Here is an 18,613-nt window from a genome sequence, read left to right as displayed (position 1 = left end):
AAGCATTCAAGATGGCTTTCCCTAGAAATGGGGAGACCAGAAGCCTAGACCAGGCCAAAAGGAAATAACACTCCAACTGTGCCACTGATAAGGAAAGGTTTCAGGGGTGGGGAACCTGTGACCTCGAGGCCCCATGTGGCCCTCTAGGTCCTCAAGTGCAGTCTTTTGAATTCAAACTTCACCAAACAAATCCCCTTCATAAAAAGATTTGTTCTGTAAAATTTGGAGTCAGTCAGAAGGCTGCACCCGAAGATCTAGAGGGCCACATGTGGCCTTGAGGTCACAGGTTCCCCACCCTAATCAGAGAACTGTATATAGACATATACTGAGCATGGGTATCTCGGCTGAAGAGATGAACTCAGATGGAAAGTCTTAAAAGGATGAAATAATAGGAATCCCAAGATATTGGAGTTAGAAGTGATGTGATTCTCTTGCTGCTGGCCTGAGATTTTGCTTTATATTTTGCTTCTATTTTCTTTGTCAATGATTTGGGGAGAATAAAGATAGAAGAATAAGAACCAAAATGGTTAGCAGGGAACTGAAACCTAAGCTAAGCTCATTAATAATAACAACAATAATAAAATGGCCAGAGTACAGCGCTGCCTTTGATGAGGTCAAGTCATGAAAAAGTGACATCCTCAGCTACCAAAAAAACTGGTCAATGTGACCCCTGAGCCATCATCCGGGAACTAGGGAAGACTGTGGTGTCCTCAGACAAGAAACAAGCAAAATTAACCCTTTCTTCCAAAAAGAGGAAGGTAGAAAAGTTTGTGAACCATGGCCAGTGACTTTGCCTTCCATTCCTGGAAAAATCCTACCGCACACTATTGAAAGGATAGTGTGCTGTGGAACAGATGGAGGGTGAAACTATGGAATATGAATGGAATGGATTATTATTGTGCAATAAAAAAGGGTGACTATGAGTGATCCAGAGAAATGTGGGAAGATACATATTAAGGGTTGCAGAAAACAGTGTGCAATAATTATAACCATGTAAATACAAAAAAATCACTCAATGGAAGTTGAAGTCTCAGTCACCAAAAACCCAATGAAGACCACAGAGAACAAAAGAAAACCATGTCACCCATTATGGTAGAGAGGTGGGGGACAGTTGGACATAATATATTATACATTATCATATGCAGTCACTGCTTTTATCACACAGGAAGGTTCAGTTTGGGGCCTCTCTAAGTGACGTAAAGAAAAAGGCAGCAAAAATACATGCACTTTGAATTGCTTCTAGTGGTAATAAAGGGTTGGAATGAGCAATCCCCATTCTCTGTCTTAGTTTGTCCTGTTACATAAACAGTGTGTGTGTGTGTGTGTGTGTGTGTGTGTGCGCGCGCGCGCGCGCACTGGTCTCTGGAGTAGGAGATTCTGTTAGTAACAATGGAAGGTTCCCAAACGAGCTTCCGTTCCCATCCTCAAAGCCGGTAAGACAATTCACTCATTTCATTACTTACGCTAACAGTAGTTGATGTTTCCATAAGTATAAAGTATACAGAATACTATTTAAAGTATAAAGAATACTATTATTCTTATTTTTAATTAGAAGCTGTGCAAAGCCCAGTCCAAATGCCCCCTCCCACATGAGAATTTTTCCTGATTGTCCCCTAACTGCGAGAACCTTCTTCCAAATGGCTTTGCCCATCCTTTAAGCAATTCAAAGTGCATATATTTTGATGCCTTTTTCTTTGTTTTCATTTTTCTCTTTGTATCTCCAGAGCCTACCAAAGCACCCAGCACACAGGAGCTCCTTAATGAATTCTTGAGTGATTAAGTGATTTCATCGATACCAAAATCCTGCTCCTTCTAGTACAGAAACAACCCTGGCTCCTCAGAGACTAGATGGTGGGTGGGGAGCTGTGTCAGGTGCTCTCATGGGAATGTCCCCCAAAGAGCACCCCAGATACATTATAAGCTGTGATGCAACCCAGCTAAATTCCAAGGTCACGGCCAGACGGGCTCCAAGGGCATCAGATTTTACTCTCTTTGTTTATTTTTGCTAAGTCACTCTCAAAAATTAATCTACCAAGTAAGAAAAGGGCTGCCATCTGTTTCAGAGGAAGGAATACCTACACCCACAAAATTATAGACCTTTGTAGGGCTGAAGATGTAGGAGTCTGTAAGTTTCAGGAAAATCTGTTCCTAATGATGCTCAGCTAGGAGATTTCTTCACTGTGGGCAATTCATGCTGCCAGGAACACCCTCCCACTATAACCTGCTATAACCCATCCACACTTTGGTAGGTCAGTGCTAGAGAGTGGACTGAGACAAAAAGATTCAGTGACTTGGCCCAGGGTCACATAGCTAATGACCAATCAATCGATTCATCAACAAGTATTTTCTAACATACCCACTGTACACCAGGCCCTGTGCTAGGAAGTGAGGCTAAAAAGACCAAAATGAGACAGCATCTGGAATCCAAGAGCTAACATTCTATCAGGGGATGTAACATATATATGCGTGTGTATGTATGCATGTAAGTATGCATGCATACACAAGATGTTCATGTATATGTGTGTACATGTGATACATGTGTTATATATGTACATATGTGTAGATAGGTTTCTATATGTGTGGCTTGTACATGCATTTGTGCATATGTGATCTGTGTGGGCACGTATGCACATGCATGTATTGCTGTGCATCTGTGTGGGTACATGTGTTATGTTATGGTTTTATTTACATGCATGTATACACATGTGTTGTATATGCACATGTGTGTATGGATACACATATACATAAAAATGATAAATAGATGCAAAGTGATTTTGAGAGGAAGACACTGAGAAATGGAAAAGGTCTCATGCGAAGGTGCTGAGCCGTGAATACACAAAAGACATGCATCCTCTCCACTTCCTCATTAGCTCTTATGTTTTGGTTAATGACACATATTCTTCCAGAGCCTCCTCCTAGGCCTCAGTGATAATCTTGTTTAAATGCCTTGCTTTGGCGATCCTGACTGCTAGTGCATCGTGTTTGCTAACCCTACTTTGAGTACCTGGGATAAGTTAATTGAACAGGGGCAGACCAGGCGGATTCTAAGGTCCCTCCCACCTCCAAATCATGTAGCACCATACCTTCCTGCTCTTACTCAAACACAATGAGGCTCTGCTTTTTCTTTCTCTGAGATGCACGGAGGAAATCACCAAGAACAATACTTAAAGGAAGAGAAAAAAGTCGAGGAAACACAAAGCCAAGGCGTCGCCAAAGTCTGCGGCACCTCGACACCCACGTTTTGAGACAAGGCTATTTCTCCTATCATGTGCCCCCAGTAAGGGGGTGTACCCCCAATAAGTGAGCTTCCTACATGACAATCCATCCCTACTACAAAACTACTCTGGGAAAACAGTTCCCCCTCCCACACTCCTATCAAGGTGACTTACAGCATCTATCAACAAAAGGTCAAAAGCAATGAAGCATGTTGGATGAGCCCCGTGTCCCTGAGGTCAGAATATCGATGAGGCCCCTTCCCCAAAGACCCAAAAGCCAAACTTAAAGACTCATTTTAACCAGAGCTAGGCAGTATATATGTTTAGTCAATTAATTTCATTTTCTCCAAAAACTGCTCTTTTAAGAGATAAGAAAAGATGAAAAAGATGAATGTCTTTCACGAGCATATTTCAAAACAGAACAAGTCTGAGTCAGTTGGAGCTAGACGAGATCTGCCACTGTCTGGAAGGAAAGAACAGTGCAAAGGTTCCTGAACTCAGATGGCTCGATCTGGGAGCCACGAAACCTGGATCTGACACCAGAGAAAATTCTCTGAAATTCTCCTAGCCTCATCTTCTCTGTCTTTACAATAAGGGAACCAGACTAAGTGACGTCTAAAGTCCCTTGCAGGGAGGTGGTGCACGAGATAAGAGCACTGACCTGCGGTCAAGGAAAACCTGAGTTCAAATCTGGCCTCTAACGTTCACTAGGTGTGTGACCTTGGGCAAGTCACTTAATCTGTTTGCCTAGGAAGCAGCCAGGTGACTCAGTGCATGGAATCAGAAAGCTCTAAGTACAAATTCACCGTCAGATACTTACTAGCTATGTGATTAGGGACAAGTCTTTCTGCCTTGGTTTCCTCAACTGTAAAATGGAGATAATAATAGCACTTACCTCACAAGGCTTCTGTAAGTACCGAAAAAGATAATAATTGTAAAGAACTTGGCACAGTGCCTGGAACACAGTAAGCACTATATAAATGTTAACTATTACTTTTATTGTTATGTTGTGTCTCCAATAGTTACTCTGCCATTCTGTCCCTGTGTCATTGTAAAGGTTTAAGTGTTGAGTCATGAAAAAAGGAACCCAATGGGCATCTTTCAAAACGTAAAGAGGCCTAGTTACCTCAAACATCATTTCATTTAACTGAAAAAATACCAGTGTGCAAATTGGACAATTTGGGTACACAAAGTCAAGTGTTCCTAATTAAGCAAGCAAATAATGAATCAGAATATTAACACCAGTCATTAAATAAAATTGCATCTAAATTGGATGTACTAGAGAGTTCGCAGAATGGAAGGATAATAATTCAACTTCCAAGAAAGCTTCCAATATTTGATTTTGAAAGTATATCTGAAATAGTATTGTCATCATACATTTTAAATGTCATATATATATATATATATTTACACATACATATATATACATACATACATACATCTAAAAAAAAATCCTAGGAAAACCAGAGAGAGGAAGACGAAAGGTTGGCTGCTTTTCTATATCTTACAACATCACTCCAAAATCAGGCCATCATCTCAGCAATGGGAGACACATGATTTCATTCACCCAAAAGAGGTGACCGCACTTAAGCCACCAGGGCTTCCAGACTGAATTCAGCTCACTGGATTAAAGGGACAAAGGAAAGAAAAAAGTATTAGACATTATTCTCTCTCCAGATTCTTCAAATAAATGCTAATGAAAACCACCTTACTTTGGTTGGATGGGTCAAGAAAAGCAATGCCCCAAATCTGATTTGCAAGGGTATGGTCATGGTTCTAAAAGAGAGTATCTTTGAGTATTTTATAATAAAGGGTCCTGGGGGATGCTGGGCATGGCATCCCAAATGCAGCCCTGTTGTAGAATCCAACCCAAACTACGGCAAAATCACCTAACTTTTCCTAGTGATGAAAAAGAGGGCAACAAAAAACAAAAATGTTGTTCTAGGGGATCAAACTGAGAGCTGGAAGGCGCCTTTCAGGTCATCCAAGGCAGTGCTTCTTAAACTGTAGGTCATGACCCCACATGAGGTTTAAGAAGTGTTGAAGGAATCACAAGTGATTAAAGTTTAAGAAGCCCTGATCTAAGGTAACCCCCTTCTTTGACAAAAAAGGAAACTTTGGCCTAGAGATGAGCCTGACTTATACACAAGGGCACAGAGGAAAGTAGGCAGCTAGAAGGATTGAGTGTCCACCTGGAGTCAGGAAGACCCGAGTTCAATTTCTATCTCTGACACTAGTTGTGTGACCCTGGGCAAGTCACTTTACTTTTCTCAGTCTCAGTTTCCTCATCTGTAAAACTGGGATAATAATGGCATCTATTTCCCAGAATGGCTATGAAGATTGAATCAGATTTCAAACACACACACACACAAATAAATATGTGCTTCCATATATATGTGCATATGTATACATATGTATATAAACATGTTAAAACATTATATAAATGTTAGTTATTGTTGTTGGTTTTGTTAATAAAGCAGTAGAGTCAGGAACCAAGGCCCTCCATCTGCAGATCCAGCAATTTTGGTCATATTATTACTGGGCACTTTACACCTAAGACATTAATTAGGGGTTAACATGTGCTGATGGGCTAACTTGTGAGAAGGTAGAAAGTTAAGGTCCAGAAGTGTGCAATTAGCCACTGTCCCTGCTTGGAGAAATGTTGCTTAAAAACCCTACTGTCCCCAAAAGAGACAACAGGTCCTTTTAAGACCCCGTTTATGAACCAATTGTGAGTTGCAAGAAGAGAGTTTTGAAAGGGGGTTTTACATCTTAACTCACGAATTGGAAAGAGTGAAGTCGGCCTTGGACATAATTCATTTCTGTCACTTCAGATTGTCTTTCACCCCATTAGGTACCCTGGTTTACTCTGGCTGCCTTTGGAAATTATTCTGGGCTTGGATTATAATGGCAGGTGTCTAAAAATGAGAGAGAATCCCTGGTTTTCTTCAGAGTCTGTGACAGGCCCCATTTATGACAGGAGGCCTTTCCTCTCTGTCCCTCTCAGTACCAAAACTCTCAACCCCTTGAAAATAACCGTGCATTATTTCATATAGACACTATGTCCTTCCCTGGGTCCATGTTGTGTTCCCTCTGTAGAATATAAGCTCCTTGAGGTCAGGGACTTCGGTTTTCATCTTTGTACAAAGCCTGGAATGTTGTGGAAACTTAACAAATAATTAATTATTGAATTAAATTAAGAGTTGAATTAAATGAGATCTTTAAAAAAAACCTAATAAAACAGAAGTTTCATTTACTTCTTTCAAAATGAGGTTGTTTAATTTAATCTGAAAGCAGCAGGGTTTCTTAACCTGGTGTCTATGAACTTTTTTTTAATCTGATCATTATATAGCAATATAATTGGTTTCCTTTATAATATATGTGTAGTATTTTATGCATTTTAAAACATACTGAAAAGGCAACCATAGGTTTTAGCAGGCTGCTAAAGGGGTCTGCCCCACAATCCCCCCCAAAAAACTGTCTTAGGTAAGGCTTAATGTTTTATTGCTTTGGATTTTATTCATTATCATGGTAGCCTATCATGAGACTTCTCGAGTCACTGAAAGATAGTACCTGCAGCAGGCTTTCACATAAATTTCAACTCATTCTCTCCCGGTGATTTCTACCTCCTGGAGACTCCCAAGAAGCTTGGTCCCACCAGATTGTGCCTACCGGCACAGTGAGCAGGGGCCACGCCACTTGCTGCCCCACAAGCAGGAGGGGCTCCTCTTTGGCTGGAGGGCCTTTGCCTTGATGAGTATATCATTATCTCACTGAGATGACATTTGTAAAGGCCTCAGCACTGTGCCTGCCATATAGTGGTTGCTTAGTAAACGCTGGATCCCAGATCTTCCCTTCCCCAATTACCACATGCTTCTCCCAACTTCACAATCCCAACCGAGGTCAGTCATGCCTGCCCTTCCCATCACCCAGGTTGCCAAACCTGCAGCCATTTCTAGCTCTTTTCTCTTCTTGACCCCTTACACTCAATCAGTTGGCAAAACCCATGGGCTTTTCCAGGCCCACATTTCTCACATCCATCCCCTTCTCACCATTCCTATCATTACCACCCTAGTGAAGGCCCTCCCCTCTGAAGAGGTCCCCCTTCAGTGGCCTTCATTCTCCAATCCATTCCCTATGCAGCTGATGAAACAATCTTCCTAAAGTACAGAAATGGCCCATGCTCTGTGATTTTCGGTGGTCTTTAGGATAAAATAAAAATCCTCTCTGTAGCATTGAAGGCCTTCTACAAGCCGGCTCAACAGGTCTATTTTACATCAGTCCCTTACAGAGGCTACATTTCAGCTAAACTGGCCTCGTCCCCAATTCCGGCATTTCATCTCCCACCCCATGCCTTCATACAGACCATCCACCATGCTGGGAACATGCTCCCTTCCGTCCTCCCTCCTCAGCCACATTTCTCATAATTCTGACCTTCCTTCAAAGCTTAGCTCGGCTTCCACCTCCCCCATGAAACTTTTCCCAATCCTGCTGCTGTCTGTGCTCTCTTTCCTCCAATTAACTACACATTGTGTTTGACTGGTATAGGGGTTCTTGAACTAGGACTTATGAATTCGTATTTTTTTAAAAACAGTTTGATAGCTACATTTGAATAGATTTGTTTCCTTGGTAATCTTACATATTTTATTTTATGCACTGCAACCCAAGGGATCCACGACTCATGCACACTCTCCTTCTTTAAGCACGCACACGCACACACACACACACACACACACACATACACACACACACACAGAATCCTAGGGCCAGTAGAATACAAGCTCTCTGAGAGCAAAGACCATTTCATCACCTTTATGTCCCAGAGTTCCTTGTACATAGCAGGCATGCTAAAAAATATTTGTTGAATTGAATTAAGAAAATAAGTTAAACAATAAAATATCTGTTCAGGAACTGAAATTTTAAATGTATCCCCCTATGTGCTGGCAAAATTTTCCTCATACATCCAAGGTCCCACCTTGGTCTAATCAGAGCATTTCAGAGGTGGAACAAACCTTCAACACTGTCCAGCTCAACCTATGCCCGGAGAGAAACAGCTACTGTAGCATCCCAGCTCTTGTCTGATGACCTCTAAGGGGCATCGAGACCTCAATGGCTTTTTCAGCTTCCATGTCACTCTCCTGCCCAGCTTGTGGTCCACTAACACCCGTACACCTTTTCCAGACAAACTGTTACCTAACCATGCCTCACCTCTCTTGTACTTGTGGAACTGATGCTTTTTACAGCAAACATAAGACTATACATTTATTCCTATTAAATTTCGTCTTTTTGGACTCAGTCTAGCTTTCTAGACTTCAAGACAATTTTGGATCCTGTCTTGTCTTCCATATTACCTGTCCTTACCAGCATGAAGGTATAAAGAAATAAGATAAGGCTGCCATTTATTTATGCCTTTATCCAAGTCCTTAATAAAAATAATAAATAGCACAAGGCCAACCAAGCACAGATCCTTGAGCTATTCCACTGGGGACACAATCCAGGTGAACAAGACTCATACAGTGAGGCGCTCCTCCTTGGGACCTCCCAAGCCCTATTAAACTACACCTAAACTACTCTACCTAATTGTACTATTGTCTAATCCAATTGTCTCCATCTTTTTCAAAAGGAAATGATGTCCCAGGTTCCAAAGGATCATTTCAGAGGCTGGAGCGATAATTCGGTAATTTCTCCCACTCTTTCCTCAGTGAATAGATCTCTAAATGGATGTTTACATGGTTAGGTGTTATCATATATGTCCGAAATAGAACACATTATCATTTCTCCCAAAGCCTTCCCTGTCATCCCCATTTTCCTATTACTGTTGAGGTCACTACCACACAAGTGCTCAGCCTAGGGGTCATTCTTATTTTCACTTAACCCACGTATCCAAACTACTATTAAATCCTGGCCTTTCTGCTCTTACAACATCTCTCATATACATCCTCTTCACCCTGCTCATGAAGATGCCCCCCTAGTGCCAGCCCTTGTCACTTCACTCTGAGACCACTGCAATGCCTGCTACAGGGGGTTTACTGGACAAAAGGCATGGAGACAGCAGGCGTCCCCTTTGACAGGAGCTCAGCGCCCAGCACGAGGAGCTCACAGAGTGGGAGCACACTGCCCAGGCCTGTGAACTGAGAGGTCAGGTCTCTGTCCTTTGGATTCTCCAGTGGGCACAGTCTGAAACACTGGAGGATGGTGGTGAAAAAGAGAAAGATCCCCATTCAGGCCAGGCCTGCCCCTGGGCACATGAGTTTCCCTGGCGCAAAGGACATGAAAGCCTTGTTTGCTCAGAAGGCCCCTTTCTCATCCAGGTCTCTGTGCCCCTCAAAAAAAACCACTGTGACTCATCATCGCTAGTGTGTCCTTGCAGAAGGGTCTCCAGGGGTCCTGCTTTTCCCTATCCATGTGATGTAGGAAATAGTTAATGAAGTCCCTTAGCCCTCCCATAAATCCAGATATGATTATAAATGAGGGCCCGCAGTAACTCAAAGTTAGGGAAAGTTCGCTGGTGGGGATGTGGAAAGCAGTCCATAACGCAGGGGAACATGGTGTTCATTTGGCCCCATTGGGAACTCATGAGCTTTAAACTGTCATTCAGCAAAGCCAGCAGTGTTTTTAAACTGGGGTCATCACAGCCTCAGTGTTGTCTAAATACCACCAGGCAGATGACATTGGACACAGCATTGCAGAGGGGTTGGAGGGGGGGTAAATGAAATCTCCAGACTGTGGCTGAGTTTTTAATTCCTTTCTAACCAGCCTCCCTGACTCAAGTCTCTCCTCACTCCAATCCATCAGTCACTCAGCTCTGCCAAAGCGACCTTCCTAAAATACAAGTCTGTAGCTCCCTATTGCCACCAGCATCAAATATTGCTACAAATAAAATAACAACAAAAAATATCCTTCTTGTTAAAAAAAAATAAGCTTTACTTACCAGCCTCAGCACCTTTAAAAATTGATATCTGTTGTTTTTACATCACCTTCATTTCCTAATAAATTGCTCCCCCTTCTGCCACTCAGAAAGCCAGCTTTCATAATAAAAATAAATAAACAAAACAAAAAGAAAGAAAAGCAGACCAGTAAAGCTAATTTATGCAAAGCCTGGTTCCAGGCTGTATGCAGTGTTCCACACTCACAATTCGCCACCACTGCAAAGAAGGGAGGAGTCCACATCACTTTTTCAAAGTTCAATTGGTCATTATGATTATATGATACTCGTTTTCTATATTTTATTGTTGTCCTTTTCATTGACTGACCCCCTGGGATAGTGGAGTGAATGACCCGGGAGTTAGGGAGCCGAGTTTGAATCCTATCTCAGGCATTTACTAACTCTGTGACTCTGGGAAAACCAATTAACCTCATTCAGTCTCAGGTTTCCTCATCTATTAAAATGGCGATAAGAGCATCTAGCTGTCAGGATGGATGTAAGGGTCAAATGTAAAGTACTCAGTAAATCTTACAGTGCTAAATGCTAGCTATCATTGTTGTGGTTATTGTTATTAAATTGTGTTCCTGGTTCCGCATACCTACCTTTGAAAGAATTCCCATGGTTCTCTCTATTTCCCCATATGTACATCTCAACAGCCTCAGCTTGGTCTGGGCATGAGCCTACTCAGACACAATTCCTACAATCCATGCCCCATTTCGGGGTTTATTCCCCTTACTGACCCTTGTTTCCATCTTATCTGCTTAGTCTTTTAACTTCAAAGTTGGTGGGGGATTTGTTCCCTGAGCATTCACATCAAACTCTTCAGATAACTCACATCCCCCCTCTCCCTCATCAGAATTGTGAAGGTGATTGTTTGAGCCCATGGAGGAGACTTTACATTTATCCTTAGGAAATGCCATCTTTTCAGCTTTGGCCCAGAGTATTAGACTATCACCATCCCAATGTAATGAGAAGGAAGAAGGCTTAGAGCGAGTGCATATCTCCCTTTCTCCTTTCTTTAACTTTTAAACACTGAACTGTATTTTTTTTTTATTTTGTCTGTAATCCACTGAAGTGTGTAATTCAGTTTAAAAGCAAGGTCCAGCAGGCATGATTCACTCCTGTCACATAGGATAAAATTGATCCCAATCCCACAGTGCTTGACTCCATCAATTTTACATTTATATTGAGTCTTGCAGTTTACAAAGCACATTCACACCGATTAACTCATTTCATCCTCATAACAACCCTGTGAATAGCCTGAAATCCATCATTTATAAGGTGCCCATTTGTGCCCATTGGTTTTCAAGAAGTCACAGGGTCAAGGTAACACACACTGACCCTGGAATCAGGAGACCTCATTTGGAGGCCTAAATTGGACATTTATTAACTGTATAAGAAACTCAGTACCTATGGATCTCAGTCTCTTCATCTGTAAAATGAGGGGTTTGGCCTAGGTGGCCTCAGAGGTTTCTCCCCACTTTCATTCTGAGGTCCTTTGACATATGTTTTATCCAGCTGTCAGGGCTGATGAGCTGAAAATCAGTCAGTCAGTCAATAAACATTTATTAAGTGCCTTCTATGTGCCAAGTGCTACGCCAAGCACTGGGGGTATAAAGAAAGGTAAAAGCTAAGCCCCTGTCCTCAAAAAGCATACAGTGTAATGGGGGAGACAACAGGCAAACAAGTCCATACAAACAACCTATAGACAAGAAAAAATGGAGAAAATCTACAGAAGGAAGAAGGCCCAACAGCTCTTAAGGAAACCAGGAAAGGTGTGTGTGTGGGGGGCGAAGTGGGATTTTAGGAGGGACTTGAGAACAGCCAGGGAGGCAGAGAGAGGAGCAGGAGAACTCCAGGCACAGCCAGCACTTTGTCACCTTAAGGGGCCATACAGGTGGAGCTGCCACGGACGTTTAAAAAGAAATGAGTGACATTTACATTTATTTTTAAGGAGTAATCATTTTCAATCTAAAATTTTAATAGTAATAGTTTTATTTTTAAGAATTCCACAGTAGGTAGCATACTGGCCATGCAGTACAAGCTGCCCACTTGCGCCCATGACACTTGGCTGCTGGTACCTTGTCCTCATCCTCAGGTGTCTTGGATCCAGTCACGGCTCCTATTAATCATCTTGAGAGGCAGAAGCAGTGTCAAGTGTAGAGCCAGCAAGCCCAGGGGCTCAAGCTAGACCTCTAATAGCCACTGACTCAGAGCCCCAGGCAAATTCCTAACACTACAAGTGAAAAACAGGAAACTAACTTGGATGGGACAGAATTACTACATGGCAGAGCCATGAAATAAAAGATACAGCCACCCATCCCCACCCTCACCCCAGCCCCACAGGAAAAACACACACATACACACACACGCACATACACACACACACACACGCACACACATGCACGCACGCACACAGCAGTAGCTCCAAGGGTCAGAGGGGGACTGTGTAGGAGTGGGAAGGAAAGAAAAGAACAGCAAAGAGACATTTTAAAAACATGTAAGAGAAAGCAAAAAAAATTCAGAAGGGGATAGAAACAAACCAGGTAAATTTGTTACTACAGTGTTGTAATTGATATATATATCTGTGTGTATAACGTATATACACATATATATGTAATGTATACATTATATAAATGTGGAATAATACCTATCTGTGTGTATATATACATATATGTGTATATAACATATACACATATACATGTAATATAAAATATATAAATTATGTGCTTCATGTTTATAAATATTACATTTAATCATTATATATCCCATATATAATACATATGCGTATTAAATACATGTCGTTGTTGTTGTCACTTGGGGCGGCTAGGTTGCCCTGTGGATTGGGTGCTGAGCTGGGAGTCAGGAAGACTGGAGTCCAAATTCAGTCTCAGAAACATACTAGTTTTGTGACCCTGGGCAAGTCACTTAACCCTATTTACCTCTATTTCTTCATCTGAAAATATACATATATAAATATACAGATGATACAAAATATATATGGATAATATATGAATATACTGGAGAAGGGAATGGCAAACCACTCAAGAATCTTTACCAAGAAAATCCCAAATGGGATCCTGAAGAGTCGAACACAAAATGACTTAATGACATTCCTTTGCTTTGAGAAAAAGAGTGGATTGTGTTTGTTGAATTGAATTATGTTTAACTGATAGTACTTAATAAGTAACTATTCTAAGGAAATTTGCAATAGAAGAGTGGGTAAGAAGCCTTATGCCAAAGGAACGAACCTGTAACGGTGGGATTTCAGTAGATCACTGGGTTCTGATGGAGAGTTTCGGGGTCACTGAATCAAACCCCTTCATTTTAAAGACTAAGATAAGTGAATCGTGGAAGCCCAATGACCCTGCCAAGGTCTCATGGGTATGAGCAGAAGAGAAGAGCCTGGGTCTCGGGCCTCAGATTCCAAATACACTCTTTCCCCCAGGGTGGGGGCAGGCCATGTGCAGCCCCCTGAGTGATACCTGTTTAAACCACAGCCAGACAAGAAGCTGAAAAGGCAGCCAACAACCTGTTCTGTGTGTCCACATCTGTCCCCAAGAATAAGGGAAGAAAGCCGCCTCCCACTTCATGCCCACATCAGCCTCACAGACTGTTCTGGAAACTCCCTGGGCCCTCTGAAGTGCACTGCCCCCACTTCCCATCCCCAGCAACACCTCCTAACCATCTGCACCTCCTGCCTCCGTTGTTCCCAGCAAGAGGCTATGAGAACACAAGGATCTGTCTGCAGTAAACATCCTTCAGAGTCCCCCGACAAACACAGATTCCTGTGAAAATCAAGACACAGACATCCATCCCTCCCTCTGGCACAACATTGCCAAGCCACAATTCACTGGGAATCTTAAACTCCTAGGGAGCTGCCTGAGTCACTGAGACCTAGGGACTTACCCAAGGTCATTCCGCCAGTAAGTTATCAGAGGCAGAACTGAAGTCTTTCTGAACACAAATCCTAGTTCAGCACAAAATGCGTCAACAGTGCTAGCTCCCATAATGTTGATAAAAGGAATAAAAATTGCTGAGAGAGCCGAAGACTGCAACGTACTTTGAAATGAAATTCCAGCTGGGACATCAAGAAAGGCTTCCCAGAAAAGGTGACACTTTAGCTGAGTGCTGATGGAAGGTTAGAAGATCTTTAGACAGAGGTCATCGTGGTGACTATCTTCAATTATACAAAGGCCCTCTCATATGAAAGACAGTCCAGACTTCTTCTCTTTGGACCCAAAGGGCAGATCTAGGAGCAGTGAGGGGGACTTGTCATGGGATAAATTTAGGCTCAAAAGAGGAAAAAGCTTTCTAACAATAACCACCCATGGTAATTTCTCTAACAAAAGCCACCCATGAGTAAAACAGCATGTCAGAGGAGGGAGCAGTTTCCCCTTCACGGAGGGACTTCAAGCAAAGCCTGGAAGCCCATGTGCCAGAGATACTCTAGGGAGAATCATCATTGAATGAAGGAATGAATGAAATAAAGAAATGAACAAAATGATTGTAGAATGAATGAATGGCACAAAAATGAACAAAATGATTGCAGAATCAATGAGTGAAATAAGAAAATGAACAAAGCGACTGTAGGATGAATGAGTAAAAGGGGATTTATTAAGCTCTGTGCTGGACTAAACCTCTGAAGTCCCTTCTAATTCTGAGTGATTCTGATCCAGTCCAGAGTCCTTATTTCATCAATGCCAACAGAGAAAGAGGAGAGGATTTACCTACAAATCTCTCCTCCATTTCTCCTCTCCTGATTTATTTTAGATCTTGAGCATAAAAGGCAAATGATGACTTACTTTTAAAAATAAGATAATTATAAAAGGGTGCTAGGTGGTGCCACAGTGCACAGAGCACCGGGCCTGGAGTCAGGAAGACTCCTCTTCCCAAGTTCCAATCTGGATGCAGACACTTACTAGCTAGCTGTGCGACCCTGGGCAAGTCACTTAACCCTGTTTGCCTTAGTTTCCTCATCTATAAAATGAGCTGGAGGAAGAAATGGCAAATCACTCCATTGTCTTTGCCAAGAAAACCCCAAATGGGGCCAGAAAGAGTCATACACAACTAAAAAATAACTAAACAACAATCGATTAGAGGGTTACATATATCTTCAATGTACATAATTTTTCTCATGTTGTCTCCTCCCTAAGAATGTGAGCTCCAAGACAGAAGGAAACTTCTCTACACACACACAAACACACACATACCTTTCTTTGTTTTCACAGAACTCAGCACAGCGCCTGGCACAAAGTAAATCCTTAATTAAAATCTGTTGATTGCTTAAGGATAATGAAGTCTCAGATAATGAAGAGGAAACCCCATCTACCAATGCAAGTTAGCACCTGCAACTTACGGTATTAAATCATTGCCAAAACCACAGAGAGATTAAGTATCAAAGACTTGAATTCAGGTCTTTGTGGCTCTAAGGCACATACCTCCATGCTTCCTTTTCAAAGGATGGGCCATATGACATCAATATCCATACTACATACCTTTGAAAACCAGGGCTTTGAATCAAGTGTCCCCTAGATTATATCCACTGGAAAAAAAGCTCAGTTTATGGCAAGAACAGTAAATTATTCCTCTTTTCTATAGCAGTCCATCTTTTCTTCTAAATATTTAGGACCTTGTCTTTGGGAGAGAATGGGGATCTCGAGGATTGGGGAAATCTGTGAATGACAGTCTGTGGAAAGGTGAAGACGTCTACTCTTTGCTTTTGCTACTCACTGCTCTGAGTCCTTGCCTGTCTATTTTTTTAATCTCCTAATGTGCACAAGGCATCATGCTACTCCTGAAGATGCAGACCCAGATATAACATGGGCTCTGCCCTCAGTGAGCTTTTGATCTAATGGAAGGAGGAAGGGAGGAATCACACAAGAAACTGTGATAGGAGAGTAAGAGATGTACAAAGAGTAGCTCCAAGCAAAGTATTCAGAGAAATGAGAGGAGGAGAACAATTCTATTCACATCAGGGGAAGGAAGAGATGGGAGAATCTGGGAAGGTTTCACAGAGAGTCCTAATCTGAACTGAAAGGAGAGATTTCAACAGATGAAGTCCGTCTTCAGGCAGAGGGAACATGAGCAAAGGCACAGAGATAGAAGTTGACATAAAAAGGGCAAATGGAGAGAGGAGGAACATACAACAGATGATGTGAAGAAATGCACCAGATTGGCTGGCCTTGACTGCCAGAGTCAGAAGTCTCCTCTTTATTTGGTAGGCAGCTGAAAGTCATAGAAAGGTTTGGATCGGAAGGGTGTCTAGATCGCAGATCGATATTTTGCCACTGAGCCCAGTGACTCTGCACAGCCTCCCTCACTGAAAATCCAAGTTACTTGCCAGTCATGGCATCACCTTCCTGAAGTCATGATTCTCTTTGAGAAATGAAGGACGAACAGCACCAGGATGACTGAGCAACAGCGGGGAGAACAGGGATGACCTAGAGAAAGGAAGACAAGTTAGGAGGCTGGAAGGGACACAAAGACAGATGGCACGGCCAGGCCAGTGTAGAGAGGAAGGGGAGGAAACAAGCCTTTCCAAGCACCTACTGTATGCCAGTCACTATGCTAAGCGCATCGCCATATGCCTTGTTTGATCCTCACAGTGACCCTGTGACACAGGTACAGTTAGCATCCCCATTCTTCAGCTGAGGAAACGGAGACAGAGACAGCTTAAGTAGTCTGCCCAGGGCGGCACAGCTAATAAGTAGCAGAGGCCAGATCTGAACTCAGGGATGCCTGACTCCAAGTTGGTGCTCTGTCCTCTACACCACCTAGCCACCCAGACAGACAAACAGAAAGACAGACAGACATGATGGATGGATGCGTGTATGGATGGATGGATGGATGCATGGATGGACAGACTGACAGACGGATGGATGGATGGATGAATGCATGGATGGATGGACAGATGGACGGACAGATAGACTGACAGACGGATGGATGGATGGATGCATGGATGCAGACAGAGACAGATAATAGAAAAGGATGGATGGATGGATAGACAGAGAGATACAGATAGACAGCTATAAATGGTAGATAGATGGGTAGATGGAAATAGATGATGGATAAATGGATATAGACAGATAGATATAAATGATGGATTGTGGATGGATCAATAGATATAGATGACGGATGGATGGATACAGACAGATAGATATAGGTGATAGATGATGGATGGATGGATAGATAGATACAGAAAGACAGAGGTCTTTTAAGAGATATACTATTTATAGTGTAAGGCACTAGAAATAGAAATAAAAAAATGACAGTTGCTGCCTTGAAAGGGCTTATACTTCATAGCAGAAGAAGACACATATGGGAGAGCAGGAAGAGGGAAGGAGGTGACATTCAGGCCACACAGTGGTGATGCCAGAAAATCGCAGGGATCCTACTTCTAGGCAAGTAGAACATCAGGTCCCCCCACAGAGACAGGAAATCTAAGGATGGTGGGAAAAGGGGTGGAGATGAGGAGGACAGACTGAATTTAAGTAAAACAGTGAGGAAATGGCCAATAAGTAGCCAAGGAGGCCTGACTCCAGGCAAGGAAGGATGAAAGCTCCTCTATCAGAGTTGGGGAAGACTGGCGAAGTCCAACTTTGCAGAGTGTCAATGAGGGACAAAACAAGTCTCTGTACAGCAGTAGAGAGGAGGGGACAGATGAAAGAGATATAGGGTTTGATAACTGACTGAATGTGAGCAGGGAGGGAGAAGAGAGGACAGAATCCAAGATAATTCCAAGTTCTAAGATCAAGCCTGCAAGGACACAAGTACCATCAATGGACATGAAGGAGAAAGAGGCAGGCTTTGGTTAAAAGATGCTGAGTTGTCGTCCATCAGTGCTCTGCCCCTTGGCAACTATTTTTATAAATTCCTATCTGTTTACATACAGCATCCCCCAATAATATGCAAATTTCTTGGTGGTAGGGACAGTTCCATCTCAGCCTGTCTATTCCCAGGCCTCACACACAGTAGGTGCCTTATAAATGCCTGTTGAATTGAACTGAAATTTGAGTTTGAGGTTTCATGATCAAGTGTAAAGACCTAATAAGATAAAACAGATGGGAGATTAGGGGGTAGCAATATTGACTCTAGTCATGTGAACAGTAGCAGCTAAACCATGGGAGTACCATGATTAGGGAGAGAGGGAGGGGGAAATAGTTAACTTGCTTTGTCCAGTATATGACATTCTATTCTTTTTAAAAATTTATTTTTTTCAATTCATAACAATTTTGTTTCTCTTAATCCCATTTGAGGAAAAAATAAGAAAAATGCTTATTAAAATATGGATGGTCTAACAAAACCAGTTATCACACTGGCCATACCCCTAGAATATGTCCCATTCTACACCCTGAGGCCATTATCTTACTAGGTAGAATTCTATCATTAATCCTCTGGAATGATGACCGGTCATGGTATTTATCACACTGTGCTGTTGAGGCAGCTGGATGGTGCCGTGAACAGAACATTG

The 18,613-nt window shown here is 42.3% G+C and overlaps 1 protein-coding gene across 11 annotated transcripts in view; it reads right to left on the bottom strand.

The window, feature by feature from the left end:
• Positions 1–18,613, bottom strand: part of FHIT (fragile histidine triad diadenosine triphosphatase) — a 1,710,176-nt gene that overhangs the window by 1,555,714 nt on the left and 135,849 nt on the right. The window lies entirely within an intron of this gene.

Source organism: Petaurus breviceps, unplaced genomic scaffold, assembly GCF_028583685.1.
Source record: "Petaurus breviceps papuanus isolate PSGF00001 unplaced genomic scaffold, PetGlider_PUasm1.0 174, whole genome shotgun sequence".
In the NCBI taxonomy this organism is placed as follows: Eukaryota; Metazoa; Chordata; class Mammalia; order Diprotodontia; family Petauridae; genus Petaurus; species Petaurus breviceps.
This window is presented reverse-complemented; position numbering and strand designations above follow the sequence as displayed.